At 47.6% G+C, this 22,743-nt stretch overlaps 1 protein-coding gene across 2 annotated transcripts in view; it reads left to right on the top strand.

Moving 5' to 3' along the window:
• Positions 1-22,743, top strand: part of LOC149363948 (uncharacterized) — a 158,813-nt gene that overhangs the window by 30,963 nt on the left and 105,107 nt on the right. The window lies entirely within an intron of this gene.

Below are 22,743 nucleotides of genomic sequence, written 5' to 3'. Positions count from 1 at the left end.
GGAAGGAATTGTCAGGTGGCTTGGAGACGGGGCAAATTCGGGCATGCTGGCAGTGCCGCCGTCGCTGCTGCTGTCCGGGCTTTCATTTCGAATGTCACAGGAAGGACTGACCCCGTCTCGCTTTTGCTGGCTGCTCGAACGGGTGAAGTCCGGGAAACAGTGTGCTCTCGCATAGGCGTATCTGTGTTCTGAACTTCTTGAAAAAGACGAGCGCTGCTGGGATCTTTCAGAGTAAGATGGCTGGGTGTTTCGAGAAAAATTTCTGCAAAAAAGTGCCGCCGGGAAAAAAAGAAGAGCCGTTGAGGTCAAGATAGCCGCCCGTGGACAAAGCGGTGTTAGCTAGGCAGGTAGGTAAACAACTTTATTGATTCATAAGAGAATCAGGTGAGGGTGGGGGGGGTGGGGGGGGGGTTGAAGTGAGGTAGCGGCACGACGATAGGCGCTTCGAAGCTGTATCTCCGGCTGCGAGCTGAGCAGAGCAGCCTCCCATCGCTCCTGATGATCTGACCCTTGCCACGGGAGCTTGGGTTTGTTCGGGCAAATCAGAAAGATGTGACTAAAGTCAGCTCTGGTGCTAGGACACAAGTGGCAGGGAGCAGAGTATTTGATGGAACAGCGCAAGGGACTAAGACCGTTCATTTCACTGTAGGTTATAACGAAGAGAAGGAAAGGGGACGTGACTCTGGCCGTTTGAAGTCTGCGTCAGAAAATCAGGTTGCGTTAAGGTTGCTTAAGGTTTAAGAGGAAGAAATGGGCTTGGGCAGGGCATGTAATGCGAAGACAACATAACCGCTGGCCCTTAAGGGTAACGGAGTGGATTCCAAGAGAAGGCAAGCGTAGCAGGGGGCGGCAGGAAGTTAGGTGGGCGGATGAGGTTAAGAAGTTCGCGGGGATACGGTGGCCGCAACTAACTGGGTTAATGGAGAGACATGGGAGAGGCCTTTGCCTGGCTGTAGGTGTAGTCAGGCTGATGATGATTATTATTTTTTCGGTTTGTTTTGACATTGGCAATAAAAATAATTATTATAATAATTGGCATTCAGTTAAGGACAGGCACTGTAATTGCATCCTTTTCGATGGACTTAAACCGCGCCTTGGCGGGAGGGATGGAGGAGGGAATGAAAGAAGGAAGATGGTTTATGATTTTGGTTTATGTGGGTTTTAGGTCTCAAAGCGATTCATGCTATAAAGGACGCCGTAGTGAAGGGCTCCGGAAACTTAGACCACTTGGGATTCTTTAACGTGCACTAACATCGCACAGTGCACCGACCTCTAGAATTTCGCCTCCATCGCAATTCGATCGCCGCGGCCGGAATTCGAACCCGCATGTTTCGTGTCAGCAGCCGAACGCCATAACCACTGAGCCACCGCGGCGGCTGAAAGAAGAGTGAGAAAGAGGTGCCGTATAGAATTTCGACCGCCAGGAAACTCTTTGACGCACGGTGACATCGCTCAGCTCGTTTTCGCATTTCACCTTCATCACGGATGAGCTATGCACGGCGCGAAAGGAAGATGAGAGATCGCGTCGCCGTAGTGTAACCGCGTAAATTGATCGCCAAAGGGTGAGAGGAGGCGCTGCAGTAAGCGGGAGAGATGTAGAGGGGTAGGAGTCGGTTAACCGACTCACGTGTCGGTTGGTCCCCCAATAATCGTGTGCTAGCTGCTCCTTCAGGCACTCTTTCCGCGAACACCAATCTACGGCTACGGGGGGGGGGGGGGGGGGGGGGGTGTAAGGAAGGGGTGGATCGGGATAGCACTATGCATCATTCATATGCGCGAAGGGAGGCTGTATATACCACCTCTAATGATGAGCTCTGGCCGCGGCCGGTCGGTAATCTCGTGGCACGAACAAAAGCCCCAGCCGCTCTGCGTGCGCAGCTGCTACCCGCGTTCCGATGAAGCCAACCCCCCTGCCTTGACTATATAGCTGCTGGCTTTGTTTGTAGCACATGCAGAGAGCTCCTCCCTAACTGAGCACCCGAAGCTTTGCCGCGCACATCCCTAGTTTACCGGGAATCCCCGCTAGTTCCGTGTAGCGCAGCGCACGCATCCCGAGATTTCGGGGGAGCAAGCAGCGACGGCCGTTGTTGCGCGCGGGAAGGAACAGCCTGGAAACCTTCGAACTTTGCTATGTGGCTTGGACGTCGCCGCTTTCGAAAGATAGCTGCGTCGAAACGTTCGTTGCCCGACACTGTTTTGTGTCTATGGCGGTTCGGGAATGAAACAGTTGCGGCACTAACGGTGGAGTGTAGTGATTCTGCGTTGCTGTAACGCCTTCGCCCTCTCTCCCGATAGAATGAACCCTACGTCGCCACGCTGAAGCGTCCTGCGCTCGCTGCACGCAACTAGAGCAGCGCTGGGGCGCGCACAGGCGCGCGACTCAATCTGGGGGCTCCGGCGAAAGCCCTATTACTCCCCAGGCGTTCCACCGGTGCCCCCGTTGCGTTGGCCGCCATGATTGAGCATGCGACGAGGGTGCAGCGCTGCATCGCGCCGCCTTTAAGCCGCTTTCATCTTGTTTCCCCTCCCGCCACATTACGCGAAAAGGGAAGGAGAGTGGAGAGGAGGTCTCTCATGTAATATCTCTATCTCGTTTCTCTCTTCCCCCCCCACCCCCTTCCACCCTCTGTGGCACTGCTTGACCCGCTGGTCGAGTGTGTATGCGCGTGTGCGACCCGGCGATAGGCCACGTCTCGGCCGCCGTCCACCAGATCTAATTAAGCCTAGAATATGAAGAATCGCCGCGAGCCTTCCTTGCTCTTTGTCTGCGACCCGTTAGGCGGCGCTCACAACGTGGCCGTGGTTAGCACGTGTCGCTCGTTGAAGGAGTGAATAACAAAAAAAGGGCACCTTCTCGAGCGGTCTAACGGTTTTCATTGTTTCCTTGCTCGCAAAATCTCACTTCGCAGCTGGCTTGCAGCCAGCTCCTTGAATAACGCGTACGAGGACCGTGCTAAGTACATCTGTAGCTTACTGCTTTATTTTACGCGCGTATCTTGTCGTCAGGGCACTGCGGTTTTAGTTTATTTTTTTCCACCTGCTGCCCGAAGAACCCCATCCCAACCATCATAATCTCATAGAGCTTCAACCGCGTAACGCCGTGTCTACTTCCGAGGGGGCAGAAAAGAAAAAAATCAGACAGGAATAAGATTTCGCTAATGATCGATTGAACGGACCTTGTCACCCCCGCAAACGCGCGATTCAGAGAGTACCAATTCAGCAAAAAAAAAAAAAAAAACAGCGTATGGTTATACCTGGCGATGAGTTGTTCGACCATACAGACTAAATCCTCAGCGCCCGCATTCGCTTTATCTTGCGTGGCAAAGTGAAAACGCGCAGAGAAGAAATGTGGGAAGAAATGGCTGTCACGCACTCGGCTGAAAAAAAAAAAACCCTCAGGACTAACTAGTAAGTTCAATTTGCTACTGGGACATTTAACTAATGCTTCTCTTAATTTATGCCCGCAGGCAATAAATATCGCTTTAAAAAAAAGAGATGTCTTGTCTTTCTTTTGTTATCGTGGAAGCTGTTTTATGACCGCATAGCAACAGCGTTTCCCCTATCTGGGATTAGTTGAGCGGTGTATCGCACAAGGTCACCGAAGGCTTGCTACTGCTTCTCTATGCGTTAGAAGTGGTAAGGAAAAAGAATAGATCAAAACCTGACTACTGGCTCAGTCAGGAGGAAATTTAACGAAAGTTTTTTTACGAAGACGAGACTTGGACCGTCTGTAGTAAAGTCGTAAAACAAACCCATTCTTTGCTCTGAGGGATTTGAAGACTGGAAGGTTCTGCATGGTTTGAGCGCAAACAGACGAAGACTGCGAAAGAAGGTCGGCACACGAGCTACTACTGACAGCTCGAAGCTTTATTGCGGGGGGAGGCATAAATTTAGGCATAGCAACCGTGGCGGCCCAGTGATTCCGCGCCAAGCGGTGTTCGGGGAAGCGGCAGTAGGTTGACCACAAGGCTTTCGCCAAGCACACTTTAGAATTTCCAAGGTGCCTTCGGTAATTTTTTTTTGCTGCGTGTGTGCGTTTCCGCTTATATTTTTTATATAACCGCCAATAGATTACGCCTAAGAATGAATTGGCAGCGAAACTGGCAAAATTTGTTGGAAGGGCAAAGCGCTGAAAAATGGATTTAATAGCAAAGCACGGAGCGTCCCTTTTGCGTTTAGACAAGCTATAGTTACACGCACCCACGAACATACACCGCACGCACACCACGCTTACAAACACACGCGTGCGCAGCGCACATGAATTTTAACTTTAAAAAGTTTAGTAATAACTTTAGTAAGTTTAGTAGTAAGTTAATTGCCATACAGAGGCTTTACCGAATACATGCGTGCTGGGAACACAAGAGTCTGACAACAGCTTATGAGTTAGATGTGCAAATTTATTTTGATGTTTGATGATTTTACGCGCCACAAATAGAAGAGCAACCAAGGCCTGTGAGCATTTAGGGCAAATTTATTTATTTATTTCAAATACTGCAGGCCAATTCTTGACCCAAGCAGAACTGAAATACACGTTTTCTGCATGCAAATAAGATAATGAGAAACATGCAACGTCTAGTAGCACACAGAACGTACGAAATGCAAAAAACGCAAGTTCACACAGACTAGTTTGTAAAAAAGCGTTCCAGTTCACCAAGGAAATCTTCAGAATGGAATACATGCGTCGGCAAAGAATTAGTCTTCCACAGTTCTAGGGAAAAAAGCTGTATATAAAAGTACTTGATGTTGCAGTGATTGGGGAAAGTGAGTGTTGACAAATATATTGAAAAATATAACCGTTTTCTTGATCAAAATGCGCTTCAATCAAACATCGAAACTCATCCAGTGTCCCCCGGTACCCACCGCTTCCATCTTTTACAATGCACAAACAGTTCCAAATATATTCGTATCCTGTGAAGGCGTACTCCGGCCATGTTGTGAAAACAGTGCAGAGGCAGAACGCAGAAAGACACTGACGCAACACAGCGCTTGTGCAGTGCCTTTTCTTGGCCGTTCTTGCGCTGTTCTTTCTCAACACGATCTCGCACTACTGCACCTACTTTTCTGAAAACAGTCTTCAGCAAAAAACAAAAAAGGGAAAAGCGCGAGTTACGACCAAATCCTGTTTAACGTCGTTCTGCACAGCGTAGCAATATCATTGTGAAAGGGAGTGAACGACCCACCCGTCATACACAGGTCGGGTTAACGACCGACGGTTAAAGCCGTCGCCTTCACCATGTGCAACGTCATAGAAGAGCGTTATGCAGGGTGTTTCACCTAAGACTTTACATAATTTTTTAAAATAGGATTTTTGAGTTAAAATAACACTTTTTTCGGCGTATCATTGTCAGCGATGCAGTACATCAGAATAAAGCTAAGACGTGCTAACTAGCAGGCTGGTTAACTAATACTGAATAGTGAACATTTAACTATTATACTTAGGCTCCTTAATTACTGAGAGGCGTGCAGTCCACCCTAAATATTATCCATATCAGTTTTTAGGATTTCGAAGACACGGTTACGCCCGGCGCTGAGACGCAAGGAAGGAAGGGAAAACTTTATTTACACTAATGGTTTTTCCTGCGGTTTGGGGGCATCTCCAGAGACGTCTTGGTTCTACCCCCAGGAGCCTTCTCTGTCGAAGTCGTCCGCCTCTAATCAGTGGTCGGTTGCCCTCAGTCCAGGGCTCCGCTGGCCACTGCCGCCCGTTGAGCTCGCTGTACCAGACCTTGTTGGTCTTCGCAGCGGTCGCTGGACAGCAGAGTCTCCCACTGCTCCGCACTCGGGTTTTGTATTTTGGGGACCACGTCTATGTTTTGGCAGGCCCATGTGATGTGGTATAGTGTAGGTTTTTCGTCGCACCAGGGACATTTGTTCGTGTATATCGTAGGGTGCATTTTGTTTAGTATATGTAGGTTTGGGAAAGAGCCTGTTTGTAATTGTCTCCAAGTGACAGCTTCCTCTCTGCTGAGAGATTTGTGCGGTGGGGGATATCGCATTCTTCTGCCTCTATAGTTTTGTAGTATGGCCGAGTATTCCCTGGGTGCTGGCGCGAGCTCCGCGGTCTCGTCGGAAGCTCGGAAAGTAATGTATCCTCGAGCTATCCTGTCGGCCTCTCGGTTCCCTGCCACCCCCGTGTGCCCGGTACCCACACAATTTTGTGTCGGATCTTGTCGTTTTGTTCTTCCCGGTTTTTAATTCTGTCACTCGCTGCGAGGAGTATACGGAGCGCGTGACGACCTATCCTGCCATTCATGTAATTTCGGCAGGCTGTTTGAGAGTCCGTAAGTATTGTTAGTGACCGCCCGGTTCTATAGCCCTCCGCCACCGCTAGAGCAACGGCTACTTCCTCGGACTCTGCAGCTCTGCAGCCTCGGAGAGACGCGCTGGTCATTTCGCGTAAAGACGAATCGACCACCGCCGCTACAGCGATTTTGGTATCTCCTCCTCTCCAAGACGCGTCTGTATACACGGTCGTGGCTTGAGGAGCGTATGTTTTCTCGATGAATTCGGCCCTCGCTTCTCTTCTGCCTCGATGGAGGTTGGGATCCATGTTTTTTGGTATTGGCGCTACCTTGAGGGTCTTGCGAAGCTCGTCGGGGATCGTTGCCGTCCTCGACATTTCTCGCATCTGCTCGCGGTATCCGAGCCTCTGCAGGAGCGCTCTTCCTGTCGTTGTTTGCAACAGCCTGAGTTTTTGCGACTCAAGCTGCGCCTCTCGTAGCTCCTCAAAGGTGTTGTGTAATCCTAGGGCCATGAGTTTTTCTGTAGACGTGTTGCGTGGTAGTCGGAGCGCTGTCTTATACGCTTTGCGTAGCAGGGCATCCGCTTGTTGTATTTCATTTTTGTTGAGGCACTGGTAGGGTAGGCTGTACGTGATTCGACTAACTACTAGGCTTCTGACTAGTTTTAGTGTGTCTTCTTCACGCATGCCATGTCGCCTGTTGGTGATGCGGGTGATCATGCGTGCGACTTGTAGCGTTGTTGCTTTCAGTAGGGTAAAAGTGTGAGTACTGCGCTGGTTGGATTGAACCCACATGCCCAAAATTCTTATTGTTGTCTTTTCGGGTATGGGCGTCCGTTCTATGTAGACGTTGAGTATTAGGTCCTCGTTGGTTGGGACGGTCCGGTTTTGCTTGCCTCTCCAGACTCTCAGCAGTTCCGATTTCTCGGTCGAGCATGAGAGTCCTCTTTCTGCGAGGTATTGCTCTACACAAGTGGCCGCTTGCTGTAGCCTTTCTTCCTTCTCTCCGAGACAGCCCGTGTTTGTCCAGACTGTTATATCGTCAGCATACATTGCATGCCTGATGCCTTCGATGTTCTCTAGTTTTCGAGCTAGGCCTATCATAGCTATGTTGAACAGTAGGGGTGAGATAACTGACCCTTGGGGTGTTCCTTTGTTTGGAGTGCGAATTTTTTCCGATCGAAGTTCTCCTATGCCGATGGTGGCAGTTCTATCGGACAGGAAGGCTTTGACGAAGCCGTGGATTCTGAGTCCGCAATCCAGGTTGTCTAGGCCCGTAAGGATCGCTTCGTGGCTGACGTTATCGAATGCCCCCTTGATGTCCAGGGCCATTATGACATTTTCTCCCGTCCGAGGTACGTTTCGCAGGACATCTTCTTGTATTTGGAGGAGAACGTCCTGCGTCGAGAGCTTCGCTCTGAAGCCGAACATGGTATGTGGTACACAGTCGTTGTCTTCCATATAATTTTGCAGTCTGAAAGTCACAACCCGTTCGTAAAGCTTACCAAGGCACGACGTGAGTGATATAGGCCTGAGGTTTTCAATTTGTAGCTTTTTACCAGGTTTAGGTATCATTATTACTTCGGCGTGTTTCCAATCTTCGGGAACCGTCTCCGCCTCCCAATGTTTGTTAAGAAAGGTGACGAGCTCTTGTATGAGGTCGTCGCTCAGGTTGCGGATTAGGGCGTTGTCGATTCTGTCCGCTCCGGCTGCCGTGTTTCTGGTGGTGTTTCTTATGGCCGCGTAAACCTCTTCCACAGTTATGAGGCGGTCGAGTTTCTCGTTTTCGGCTCCTCGATACGTTCCTTGGTATCGCGGGGGGTTGTGATCGCCGAAACATTTTTCTCGTGCCTTCTCCAGTAGGGCGATGTCTGATCCCTCGAAGGAGTGGATGAACCGGTGGATGGCTTTATTGTTTTCTGATTTTATTTTGGTCGGATCGATTAGTGCTCTTAAGAGATTCCAGGTTCTGGCCGTGCTTAGAGTTCCCCTAAGTGAGTCGCTGAGTTGGTCCCAATTTTGTTTCTCGAGTTGCGTCGCGTATTCTTCCGCCTTTGCCGTAATTTCTGCTATCTTTAGTTTTAGTTTCCTGCTGTGTTTTTGCTTCCGCCATCTTTTGGTGAGACTGCTGAGACGCAAAAAATTTTGGCTATTTCGGCGGGTTATGTGCACTGGAGAGATTGCTTTACCTGCAGGCTTCTTGAAAGCGCATCTATTTTGGCGTGGTGTAGCCAAAATTTGATGAGCCACAGCGCCGAGGGTAACCGCCTTTTCGAAATTCTAAATATTGATATAGATATTACTTACGATGGGCTACACGCCTTTCAGTAATTAAGGAGCCTAACAGTAATAGTTAAAAAGTTAACTATTGAAAATTAGTTAACCAGCCTGCTAGTCAGCACGTCCTAGCTGTATTCTGATGTACTACACCGCTGACAACGCTATTTCGAAAAAAGCGCTCTTATAACTCAAAAAAGGTAAATTGGTAAACTGGTTCTTGAGGAAAGGAAATGGCGCAGTATCTGTCTCACATATCTCGGCGGACACCTGAACCGCGCCGTAAGGGAAGGGAGGAAGGTAGGAGTGAAAGAGAGAAAGAGGTGCCGTAGTGGAGGTCTCCGGAATAATTTCGACCACCTGGGGATCTTTAACGTGCACTGACATCGCACAGCAGATGGCATCCCCAGGATTCCGGCCCATGCGCCTCGGAAAACCGGTCGCGCCATCTCGCGACAGCCGGCGGCGCGGCGGCGCGTAACTGAATGGCGATGAAAAATAAAAAATCAATATCTCATCACGCATAACAATTACAAGCGAGCTCTGACCCTGAGGGGTTAAATACCATATAAAGTTTCTTTTACTAAAGTTTCATCACTGTGGCTTAAATATTGCGTTTACCCTGCGCGATGAGATATGGTCGCATGATGCCTATGACGAGGTCGCGAAAAAAACCCCACTTGTCCTCACTTGATCGCTCACCGCTGCCATCATTTACAATATATCGGACTGCTCTAGGAGCTTTAGATAGCGAAATGTCCCATCTTTTAATAGATGTAAAGTATTTTACATTTGAAAGAGGCTGAATTTTTCCCTGGCTATTTTTCTATTCATCATGCATCCTCAGCATCGGCAAGAAACGTGTGGCGCCCTCTCTTGGTGCGTTTGGTTAGGCGCACGTCTACGCTTTTTTTGCTTGCTTTAAGGAGATCAAGTCATGCCTTGTGAATGCGCGCTTTTATTAAAAGTGTCCCCATCGGATGTATGCACACAAGCATGGGCCGCTACAAGAAAGTGCTCGCTATGTATGGGTATTATAGAGGATTATAAGCAAACTCCGGAGCTTTACAGACACATTTACTATTGCAAACGCATACAGTGGCTACTTGAGGATGAGTGATAGTGGAAATGCGTGCGCATTAACTATACAAAGCCACGAAACTTAGGTATTAACGCATTAATCGCTACATCTTAAAGCTCAATAGCGTTCAGCTCTTCGAAAGTTTAGGCGACGCGGTCAAAATGCAGCAGGGATGCGTTGAAATCAGTGTACCTCTGTAGTCTCTTTATTGAATATAAAGCTATTTCTTGTAAGGGTACAAGCCCAATCAAGCCGAATTCGTTTGGCTTCTTGCTGTACTCCTGTCATCTGTACATATATAGATGCCCATAAGCTTGTACGTTGCAAGTACTGCAGGATTCTATGCAAGAAACCTGGTGCTCCGTTTCGTGCCTGTTTCACTAACTGATTGTGCGCATTAGGCAATTTGTCCAATGTAACAATTCGTAGTGTGGTAATTCACAGCATTTCTTCTAGGTTGTTAAAGTGCCTCCAGTTATTCGATCATTCACCGTCGCTAAGGGCTTTGCCATTGCCGTAATCGCTGCTAATTTCCGCGTTCATGTCAAAAGTGTGTGCAAACTATGAAGCGATAACGAAGAGTTCATAGAACGGCATGTTGTGAGCTATTCTGACAAATCTGCCATTTGCTGTGCAGGAAGCTACGCCTTTTCCCAAAGCTGCAACCCAGAGGCAAATCTAATTAAAATTTTATGACTATAATTTGCATTTATTTGAGAAGTTAACGCCAGCCAAATAAGTTCTTGTAGGATAACACGACGTTTCAGGCGGCAGCTGGGCGCTCCACGCGGGCCACTTGCGCATTGCGCCGCTCGCGCTGTCCAGTAGCGACAGGACGCTACGTGCACGCGGCCTAGAATATGCAGTTAATTTACGCGCGTTGTAAATGTGTACAACAATGCTTAGGCACTAGCTTGCGAGCGGCGCGACCTTGATACTTTTTTGCATTTTGTGAATTGTGTACAAAGCTTCCCCGTCTTTTCTGCCGGTCGCTTTCCTCCGTACTTTTCCTCGCTATCCTCTCCCTGTGACTTCCCCGGCTCTGAATTCCGTGAATTCCACCGGCTGCAGCTCTCGTGCTTCCTTTTTGTATTTTTTGTCAGTAAACGATTACTACTACTTCTTGAAGGTGCGACTGCGGGCGCGTTGCGGAGCCTTTTTTAAGCCCACATAAGGTCGACCGCAGGGTCACGGAGCTTAACCCGTGGATGTAGGAAAAAGGAGTCGTTCCCAGAAAACATTCAACAGCGCTTCTTGCGTTTCGCCGACACCGGGCTCCTCATCCTAGCTCTCATGGCTCAGAAGCTCATAAACCGCTTCTGCGGTTCCGTGAAATCCTAATTCATTATTGCGACAGCCACCGTCTCTACCCGGCACCTGCCAAGGGGCTGAGTAAGGCGGAGGAGCGAACTCTGCGGCGCCTGCAGACAGGAACCCTTCTCTGTCCTGCAATAGTAAAACACTTCGATCCGAACACAGATGGGCGCTGCCCGCACTGTGGAGAGATCTGCGATATCTTTCACATGGTGTGGGCATGTACTCAGAATCCTCACCTTCCCCCCTCCCCCACCCCCACCCGAGAGGCATGGGAGACTGCCCTCCTCAACTGCTCCACACTGGAGTCCCAAAGGGCTCTGGTCAAGCGGGCGCGAGACGGGGCCTCGTCATGCGGTGTCCCGGACTAAGGATACCGACCATGCAGCAGGGGTTTTTCTTTTTTTAACCCTCAAACTCTCTTTGATTAAAGTTTTTCACCACCACCACCATCGAAACGCGCCTATTTTTAGAAAGTGTGTAGTCTTAGGTGGAACACCCTGTATAATTTGCACTGTTGAATCAATTCGGGCGTTTGCTAGCACGGACGAAAATTTATATACGGCTTCATTCACTTTGTTTGCTTGTCTATAGAGCGCGTTGCACTGTGAGCACCATCTTTTTTTTTTTTTTTCTCTCGTCTGCAAACAGCAGTCAGAACAGAAAATATTGCTAAGTGTGAACGCGCTGTCGCGTAACTGCGGTAAGCTCATCGCCAGCTGTCGTTGTACTTTGCTTCTGTCCGGCTTTTGGTAATGGCGAAGACCTACAGATCTGGGCGGTCTACCACAACGACCTCAATGGCCGCATGAGCCGCCGCGGTGGCTCAGTGGTTATGACGCTCGGCTGCTGTCCCGAAAGACGCGGTTTCGATCCCGGCCGCGGCGGTCGAATTTCGATGGAGGCGAAATTCCAGAGGCCCGTGTGCTGTGCGATGTCAGCGCACGTTAAAGAACCCCAGGTGGTCGAAATATCCGGAGCCCTTCACTACGGCGTCCCTCATAGCCTGAGTTGCTTCGCGACGTTAAACCCCAATAAACCAACCAAACCAAATAATGACTGCTAAAGAACGGGATTCGATTTCAGAGGTGATCATGCGACAGTAATTATAAGGATCCTCTAATTTTTTAAAATAATTATGAAAGGTCAGCATCAATACAAATTTCATAACTGCAGTATAAGAACCAGAAATAACTGCAATAGAAGCTAGAGTGTTGTTATAAAATTATGAAGACGCACATACAAAGCAGTGACAATCCATGCGCATATGAGTTACTGGAGGCTGTTGAACAGACAAGTAATAGGAGGCATCTGTTCTTTGGCGTCTGTTTCGTTCAAGACGCGCATCTCATCCGTAATGTGTCGCGATAATGCGACGTTGGCTAGACTCCTTTCCAGCCTATCTCGAGTGCATGTTTTGTCGACCGCGTGCAACACTTGTTCCTTTCGGCTAGAGATCGATTTTCAATTGCGTCTCCAGCCGCGGAGTAAGCAGTAATTTAACAACCTCTTTATCTTCATTGTACTACTTGTGGTCACAATCAATTAGTGCTTGCGTCTTCTAATGCGGAGCTTATCTTTCCATTAGTGCTGTGTCGTTAACAAGATTGCGCTGACACTAGCATCAGAGTTCTGCCATGCATGCCGTGCACGATGAAATTTTCTAGGAACAAATTCTGATACGGCATGGTGGAGAAAACGATAGTTGAAGAAGCTTTAAGTTTTTCTAAACCTAACTTTTTAAAAAGAAGACGAGATTACCTGGGTTCGGCGTGTGTCAGAATAACATCAGGCACTTTACTGGAAATCTTGGAGAAACTTTATTGATGGAGCAGCTGGAGACGGAGCACACGTCACGCATGTTGCAATGCAATAGGGAAATGGAATTGTTGCTACGGTCCACACAAAGCACTGGTGCTGCGTATTTCTCTGTCGTTGGAAAACGCATCAAAGTTCCTTGCTGATGCACGCACACACACGCCTTTGATGTTCGCGTTTCGCAACTACTTTAGGCTGCAAACTTTCTCAGGCGTTAGTTCTCCAATTCGTATCCCATGTAGCCTTCGCAACCAACACCAATTCTGAATCGCGCTCCCTTTTTTGTAGTTTTTGTTCTTGTTGCCGCGATTGGAAACGAATAAGGAAAGAAAGAGTCCGTGCACTGAAGACGCTTCCCTTCGAAGGTATCTTAAATGCAAGGGAAGAGGCCCTAGCTATCCGTCATGCCCAACTCGAGTTTCGAAGTTTGAGTTCGAAGAAAGCACTGCGCACAAACTCTGGGACGGCGAAGAATCAACGCGTACAGGTTGCACCGGACGGGAGTTTAAGTGTTAGCTGCACTGATAGCGTTTCGATCCTCCGAGTTATGCTGATTACGCGGTTAGAATTCAAGATGGCGGCCTCAGTAGCAACGACATTGTATCGCAGTGGTTGCCATCGAAGGTGGTTACATAATAGCATAAAATAATGAAAGGCGGCAGCGTGACGCCCGAGCACAACTCTAAAATAAAGTATGTCGATCCGGCATATACTTGGTGCTTCAGCGAACGCTCAAAAATTTTCATAGATAGGCTTTTTGGGGTAAAAATATCGCTTTTGCGTCGCAGTATTACCAGTGTTGGCGGACACCAAAAAACTGGTGAGTAGTCTTAGGTATAGTAAGCTGGTTAACTAATTTTTGAGAATTAACTTCTTAACTAGCAGACTTAGGCGCCTAGTTGCAATTAGAATTTTGTAGCCGGTCTTTAGTAATAGCCATATCAGTTTTTGGAAATTATAAAACGCTATTACCCTTGGCGCTGTGGCTCGACAAAAACACTGGAAGGGTCGCTTTGCCTGCATGCTTTCGAAAGCCCCTGTATTTCCGCACGATGCAGCCACATTTGTCGTCAAAGCGGCGAAGGTAGCCGCGTTTTCGAAATTCCAAAAACTGATATGGCTATAACTGCAACTAGGCGCTTAACTCTACTAGTTAAAAAGTTAATTATTGAGAATTGGTCAACCAGGTTATTACTTAAGACAATAAACCGCTTTTCTGGCATCCGTGAACAGTTGTAACAATGTGCCACAAAAGCCACATTTTTAACCCACAAATCCTATTTATCAAAACTTTCCAAAGTGTTCTCTGAAACACCCGGTATATCCCTGTCCGGCAGGCGTCAAAGTCTGGTCACTTAGCCCCGACATTCGTGTAAAATTTTTGGGTAAACCGTTTGCCTCAGAAAGCTCCGGATGGTGTCATACGATTCAGCGCACTGTGCACTATAAATCTAGTTAAGTTATAGCCTATCTCGCAGCAGGGATTCGAACCGGCGACCTATGTACCCGCAATTCCACGTCTTTACGAATCTTCATATGAACACTGCGGCTCAACCGTATGTCTCAGTGTGTTCGGGGTGGTGGCATACGATTCTGCATTTCGTGCAGCATAAACTTACTTGTTAATTTAGTCTAGCTCGCTTCAGGCATTCGTACCGGCGACCTAGGTTAGGTGTTTCAGCGCTCCGTATTCGATCGCTGCCTCAGCGTCGGCTCAATTTTATTTACGGTAAAGCAATCCCATCCATCCCCTCCAGCCACCAAATGCATCAAGGTCGCTGCTTTGTTAGCGTGGTTCTTATTTGTGATTCGGGTAACGCTATCAGGATTATTGAAATTTTTTGCGAGCACTCTTTTGCGACCTTCATACATAAGACTCACACTTCACGCAACGTACTGCTCTCTTCACATCCAACCGCAACGGGTCAATTTTACCCTAAGAGGCCTTATTTCACATTATTATCAGGATTGCCCGGAATAAAAAAAAATAGAAATAGGGGAGTAAGTGCACATTGGTTTTCATCCAGATGCAGCCGTACGGGTACAAAAAAAGCTGCTTCTTAGTTCCAACTTGAGCAAACAGGTAAGAGCGAATAAGACAGGATAATTGCATTCAAGACAGCCTTAAAAAGTCTACAGTAGTCAAGGTTCGACTTCACCGAGAATGGATGGCATGGTGATTTAATCATTTCAACGCCGCACTGTCTGTGGTTAAAGAAAATAGGCGAGCTCATATTTTCCAGTACTTCCTGAGTAACCTCTTGAGGAGGTCGATGTTCACGTCTGCCTTAGGTGAACAACAGGTGGTAGATATTTCTGTCATTTATTTGGATTATATCACTGAATAATTTTGCGAAAACGTTTCTTGCATTCATTAAGAAAAAAAAAGAGTCTACAGTGTGTCTCATCTCGGAATTCGGTAATAATTCCCACTTAGAGAACTTTTTTACGAAATAAGGAAGCGTTCAATAGCATTCGATTTCCTAAGGGACATCTGTCTCCCAGTGCCTTTCAATCTCTTCTTTCCCACTTTGCATAATTTATGTCTGCCGACAGAGTTGAGAAGGTTCGTAATTAGCATATTTCTCTCTATTTTCCTCTCCCTCTCATGCTCTCGCTTTTAAAGTACTTGAAAGCATTTCAGGCAAGTCCAGCTTAATGACAGCGTTCGCGAGCTGCTTCCCTTTTTAATGGCCTTCTCTCGTCTCATCTCATTGCTTTTCTTTCATCTCACCTCTGGGGTTAAATTAAAGCGACCTGTGTAGAGGTACACGACCAGCCGCGCGCGCTCAGACCAAAAGTCGATGCACGAGAACATCGGGTCATGCAATCAAACTCGCTTCTTCTCTTTTTGAAAGAGTAAAATGTATCGACCGACCACGATAAGAGCATTCATATATACCTCTCGGGCAGACTGGATGCGAAGAAAGAAAAATAAAAAGAAAGTACTTTGTTAGAGCAACGTCCGTTCTGGACGTCTTTGCCATCAGGCGCTTCCTGTAGTCTCTGTTTCGCTTTATCCTTCATCGTTTCTTCTATTCATATATACTTGCTAAAGACATGTACTATCGTCCTGTTCAACATCTCGCTTTGTCTGGCAGAGCCGCTGCTTTGGCGTAAGGGCCAGTACTTTAGCTGCTTTGCTCCCGCGACACTTTTTCCCCCCTTCAAAACAAAAGTATTACGTTTCGCCTCATTCGGATACTATATGTATGTATACGTGTCGACCCAGCGGGAGGTGATTGAGAACCGGAAGCGCGCGGGCAGAGACAATGGGCACCCTTTCCAAACTACTTTTCTTTCTCTTCATTTTTTTTACTTTAACGTTCGCCGTTATTTGTCCGTCCTCTTTCCATAAAAGAGGTTCCCTCTCGAAAAATGGGCTCGCTACTCAGTCAGGCTCATGATTTCGGGGCGGCAAGGAGAGCCCATTTGGTTCGTCTGTGCCTTTTGCGCTTTTTGCGTGCATTGTGCCCGTGATTTGGGATTATGGAGCTCGATCTGTGGCGTTAGGGAATAAAAAGGAGGCGTATTAGGCGAACTCTCAGGCCGTCGGCAAATGTGTATTTTTAGTATCTCGCGTGCTTTGGAGATTAAAGGCCTTCAGTCACAGCCTTTGGCTTTCCTTACTGTTTAGATGTGCGAGTACGTATGTCGCGCTTTTCGCCCCAGCACTTCTGAACGCAGACTTTTGCGTGCGGGAATTTCTGCTGTTGCGAACGCGAATATGCATCTGATAAATGCGCACAGCTGAAGGGCGTGACAAAGCAAAGCTCACAGCCAGCGCTCATGATATACTATCTTTATCAAAGAGCACATGCCCAGTGCTTAAGTATGCTAGTCCCTCGCGGCCCCTTTAGAGTATGTTGACAGTACGCGAATCCGCGAGCTTCCTTGTTCACGCTAAGACTGTACTCCAATGTTGAAGGATCGCTTATGCACCTTTATACTACTACAAGTACTAAGAAAGTACACAGGCGAACTGTGGAGGGATATTTGAAGGATCTTGTAAATTTACGCGTACTTTACTCGATCGCGTAGTTGTTGATAGCATTAGCACATTATTTCAGATGCCTTATGTGGGGCCACGCGGAGACCACATTGTTGAAGTCCAGCGGAGCCCGGATGTATAGTACCCTATGTGTGAACGAGCGCTTCGAAACGAAGTGTGTCTTTAAGTTGCTGACAACTTTAAGCTGACCGCTAATTTATACAATTTTCCGGTCTAGCTTCTGATGCTTGCGGCTCGAAACACCGATTTATGCCTCTCGAAGCACGCTGGGTTTTATGTTCTAAGCATCATGAAGCCAAACAGCATGTGCTACCTATAAATTACTTCCCGCATCGTGCGACTGCATCGCACTATTTTCCAATTTCTGAGGTGTGCTTTGCAGATGCATTTAAATTCACCGTTAAGTAACATCGACAGTGTGCCTGTAAAATGAAAGCATTAATGTTTTGGCCATATAAGTGATAAAAATCAGACAATATATGCAATAAGAAATTTATATATGGACATAATTTGCCCTATATGGGACGAGAATGCAGTGTAACAAAGAAAATAAAGCTATATGGGGAAAAAGGAATCCAAGGAAAAATATGGTCGTGTCTACCAGTATATGGCGACAAATAAGGTATTACCACGCAATTCCTATTTCTATATATTTTATATGCTTTCTTATACGTTTACATGTGGCTGAATATAAATAAAATGTGTTTCATACCATACTTGCCTGCAAAGTCAGGCATACAGGGAGTTTTCACCTGACTTTCCACAATTCTTAACAATGAGCTTTTTAGTTAGAACAGCGCTAATTTTTTCGACATAACGTTGTCAGCGGTGTAGTACATGAAAATACTGGTACGGCGTGCTAACTAGCACGATGGTTAACTAATATTGGATAGTTAACTTTTTAACTATTACTGTTAGGTTCCTTAATTATTGAGTGGCGTGTAGCCACCGTAAGTAATATCCACATCTGTTTTCAGAATTTCGAAAACGCAGTTACCCTAGGCGTTGTAGCCCAACAAATTCTGACTACATCGGGCCAAAATGCATGCTTTTTCTAGGAGCTTGCAGGCAAAGTAACCTGTCCATTGTGCGTAACTCGACGAAACAGCCAAAATTTGTTGGGCCACAGCGGCGAGGGCAACCGTGTTTTTTTAATTCTAAAAACTGATATAAATATTTCTTACGATGGGCTACACGCATCTAAATATTTAAGGAGCCTAACAGTAATAGCCAAAAAGTTAACTATTCAATATTAGTTATAATAGCCTGCCAGTCAGCATGTCTTTGTTGTATTTTGATGTATTACAACGCTGGAAATGCTATGTCGAAAAAAAAAAGCGCTCTTCTAACGCATAACGCATCTTTTTAAAATTGCGGAAAGTCGTAAATGAAACGCCCTGTATAGCTATACCAGTTGATGTACACTGCTATATTACAGGAACTGTCATAGCAAGACAACTTTTTTCAACGCCGCTCCCTTTACGCATGGTTACTCCGCTTTTTCTCACTGCCCTTCTATATTCTTCCCTACAGAGCGGTGCCCGCACAGACTACTTCAGACTACGCATTGTTGTGTGCTGCGAGTCTCCTTTACGACACTCAGCTTGGGCCGCTGTTTTATGTCCGCTGATTGCGTTGCCCAGCATCCCAGCCATTCGATCTCTTCCGCTTGCACAAGAGGGCAGCACTTGCGTTGCTCATGACCTGGAACTCGTCTGCTTTATTATGCTGCCGCGGTCCGGATAGGTTCCATCTGACTAAATTACTGGCTCTCTCCAATCGGCATTGCGCAATGCGTCAAGAGTCTTGCCAGCCCCCCCAGGCGCCGCTGTGATCGTCTGAAATTCAGACAGTGCTAACAGTGTGGCTTTTTTGTTTTCGTTAGAAGTTGAGTGTCAAGAACTTTCGTTTTTTCGCAGGCACGGCACGGCAATTATTCCGTGCATGTTGGTTGTTTGATTGGAATGCGGCCCTCCGAATCGTCGCCAGAAGTCTGAAGGAGAGACAACGACTGCCTCTTGGTCACCATCTTGTGCAACCCGTGCTGCATGCAGTCTGGAGACATAGAGACATATGGGAGTTTCTGTCTCCCTCACTTCACTATCCGCGTTTAAAGACAGAGAGAAAGCTCAGTGGCTACTTTCACTCTCTCTCGTAACCATAGAGTTTCTTACTACTACCTAGAGGGAAAGCTGGCGGCGCTGCACTTCAGTCACCATGGACGCCCAAAGCATCATGGGGCGGTGAGCTGCTTGTTGCGGCACAGTCGTAATTTCTCGGGAACATGGAGTTGCACTACTAAGATTTTTCATTCCGAAAACGCTGTTCGTGTGTGCGCAGACGACTTTCGCGCGAACGCAGTGGGCAAAACCCATAGTAGTGAAAACGCGATGACACACAACGCCAATAAAAGGTTTCACTTTTCCGAAATGCCATTAAAAAGCCTCTTATAGTATTTAGGCAACAACATCTTTTTTGAAAACATATTTACTTTTAAAAGTGCGCCTGTTAAGTACGAAATATCAGTTTTTATAGTGTTCATTACTAGGCCAATAGGAGAGCGAGTCGTCTCTTATTTTAGGCAAACTTTGCACTTAAATGCATTTCTGCTCGTTTGTTGCAATCATTAGAGAAGATTTTCAATGTTAGGACATTTGTAGTTATCAAGCAGCTTTATTTTTCTATTAATTTTTGGCCAAAAGTTGCAGTTCCGCAACAAGTAGCTCACCGCCCCATGATGCTTTAGCGCCCATGGTGGCTGAAGTGGTCTCGAGGGGTCGCCATGCAAACTCCCATAGACGAGCTGCCAGCTTTCCCTCTAGGTAATAGTAAGAAACTCTATGCTCGTAACGACCAGGAGACAGCGATAGCGATAGGATGCCGCCGAACAGAGAGAGAGAGAAAGGAATTTTAATCAGGAAAAGGTGGAGAGGTCGGCCGGTGGTAACATGGCCCTGGCCTGCTACTCCACTCAGGGGAAAGGGAAGGGGAGGAAAAGGAAAGTGCGAATGAAGGATTATGATGGCATAATACAATGAGTTTCACGGGTGATGTCGACGCACACGCACACGCACACGCACACGCACACGCAAGCACGCAAGCACGCAAGCACGCAAGCACGCAAGCACGCAAGCACGCAAGCACGCACGCACTGGCTGGCGCTCGCATCGCTGTGAGTAGACGCACATAAAACTGGTGTCTGCCACACAAACACCGACACATGTCATTAACCATGTAGGTAGTGCACAGGCGGTCACAGACGGGTATCCAGGCCTGTTTCACACAAAAAGTTAAGCACGGCCTTTGTCACACGCCACCAATCAGAACGTCTCGCCCTGGGGCCCAGAAGAGTTCCCTCAGAGAGAGGGCGAGAGTCCAGTTGTTTCACGGTCGCCTCCAATATTCTTCTTTCAGCAGTTTCTCACTGCGTCGTACAAGCATGACAGGATATCTTCTTTTTCCCAGCCGAACCGGCACCAGCTTCCAATTTCAATCTTCAGAGTCAGTTTATAATTCTCTGAAGTTGCTTAAAAGTTCCGCCTCGGCACTCGCATGCTCCGTACCTCCAGTTCCCAACCGGCTGTCACCGTTATTCTAGTTCAAGCCCTCTCCACGTCGTCCGATTCAAGTTGGTGTCTTACCAACTGTGTAACCCTTAGAACTCCGTGTAGAGCTTATAGCCTCGAGCTCTCACCGGGGCCGCTACTTCTCTGAATGTCAATATTCGCGAGAGTATATCGCTTCCTTCCTTCTGCTGTGCAAGCAAGGAGGAACAAACTAAAGCGCGAAAAGCACTTTCTCGTTCCGTACACTTCTGAGAAAACAGCGATAAAACTGGCTCAACGAGAGCGCGTATAAAACGCTTGGACGCGGAATGAAGGCAGCAGGTTGAGAAACTCTTCGAGAACGGAAAAAGGGGAAAAGGAGACGAGTCGTATTGATAGAACGCACCACGAGCAGCGAGCGAGCGACGACTCTTCGACAACTCTCGGCACCGGTTTCCTTGCGCGCGTGTTTGTGTGTGCGTGAGTGTCGGTCTGGTAATCGAAATCCAGTGGAGGCGGGAACCCGAGAGGCGATCTCGTTTTCCACTGACACCGCCGGCTTTAGCCGGGATTCAACGGAGGCTGCAGAAGAGCTCTGTGCGGAGACGAAAATTTCGAGCCAATTCCCCGACCGACGCTTTCGGGGCTGTCATGTGCAAGCTTCGGGGGAGAGACGATTGTGAGGGATGACTCGGGCACGATGAGGAATGAGCGAAAAAGAGAGTCGGAGGTGTTTGAGGAAATTGAAAACAGAATAGCAGCAGAGCCCGTATAGCGAGCGAAAAGCCACGACTCAGGTGTATGCGATAGGTGTGTGAGTGAGCGGACGAGTACATGTGTTGGCGCGCGTGGGCTTGAAATTAATCTGCACTGCAAGGGCAGGCCCGCGGCGAAGAAAAGGTGTTTGCGAGGTTTGGTTGCTAGGCAGAAGAGAAAAAAAATATAAAGGAAAAAATATTTCCCCCCAGAATTACGTTTAGTTCCGTTAGTTTCGTTCCTTTTAATTTTTTCCCAAGATCCCTGTTCTGCTCTATTGCTTTCTACCTGGGCCTGTTTGACGTGTGGGAGGAGATTGATAGGTCTGCGAAGAGCATTCTCGCATTTTCACGCCTGTAGTCGCGAAACTGGGGTTGCTGGTTTTTCAGGCTTTCTCTAAGGGAGGAGTGGTTAGTGGCGCGAGTCACACTGGTTTCAGTATTTTACAAGTTCAGCTTTCTCTTCGCTGTTGGTACCGAAACTTATACTTCTAGGCTTACACAACCATTGAGCTGGACATCGGTGCAGATTGACGTCGCAAATATTTGGTACACATCAGAGCGCCGGGGCCTGCGTCCGTTAATTCTTAGAGGGCCGATAGTTTGACACAGAGCAAACCTCATTCAGCGCTTCGTGCGCTTCGTGATGACAATCTAAGACTAAACTATACAACTCCTGTTGCGGAAAATCAAATTTGTGTTGACGTTCAGAATCGGATTAGGGCACGTAGTATATGGTTACATCGCAGCTATGGTAGGTCAGTGTCCTAGTTTGACGCTGTCGCTGAAATAATGTTCCTGACGCGCTTAGCCTTCTTCACGCTTTTTGGTCTTGAGTCACACTCGTGTTAAAATGAGAGCGCTAGCGTGGTTACGAAGTTTATGCGGACTTCACACGTTGACAGCCCAGCCACGTCCAGTCGAAAGGCGAACACTGCCGGGTACGCCCTGTCTGTACATTCGCATCAGAGGTGATCTCATCTCATCTCTCGGAGCCTGTGAATCATATCATCAATGGTGGACTGTGGTTCAGGAAAGAGCTTTCAGAAGCGTCCGTCGTCGCCTTACAAACAACGTGAATCAAGCCTGGCTTTTCATGTACCAGCAAAATTCCGCTCGTTGCGAGACTGAAAGAGATTGCCTTCTACGTCGTATTGTCCACGTGGATACGTTATTGGCTGAACAACAGCCCATATAGAGTACAGGCATACAAGCTGCACTGAACCCAAGAAGTTCTCGGCGCAGCCATCAGGTCGTGAAGTCATGTTCACTGTCTCATCGGACTGAGACAGTGTTGTCGTAGTTAGATCTCTGGAACACCGCGTAGCTGTCGATTTAGCGTACTACATGGAGGCACTACATAAGTCTCGTACACGTCTTAATAGAACTCGTCCGCAGAAGGTTGGTGCTGTTCGACTAGACAACGCGCTACTCTGGACTTGTCGGGCGACCAACGCCCAGCTTGAGGAGCTGCCCGACCAAGACGTTTTGCCTCACATGGCTTGCAGCCCGGAACTAGTGACATTCTCATTTGCATTTATTTCCTAAGATGACGAAACATCTTGAAAGTAGGCGTTTCGCTACCGAAGAGGAGGTCACCTGTCTAGCGCGCCGTTGGTATCGTCCACAGAGGCTCTTCGTGCCTCTGGGACGGAGCGTGCAGGCTATGGTACAGCGGTCTGTAGATAGAGTTTGTTGCT

The sequence above is a fragment of the Amblyomma mixtum genome, chromosome 2, assembly GCF_055824585.1.
Source record: "Amblyomma mixtum isolate Tamu chromosome 2, ASM5582458v1, whole genome shotgun sequence".
Classification (NCBI taxonomy): domain Eukaryota; kingdom Metazoa; phylum Arthropoda; class Arachnida; order Ixodida; family Ixodidae; genus Amblyomma; species Amblyomma mixtum.
Note: the sequence above shows the minus strand (reverse complement) of the source record. Positions and strands in the feature narration are given on the sequence as shown.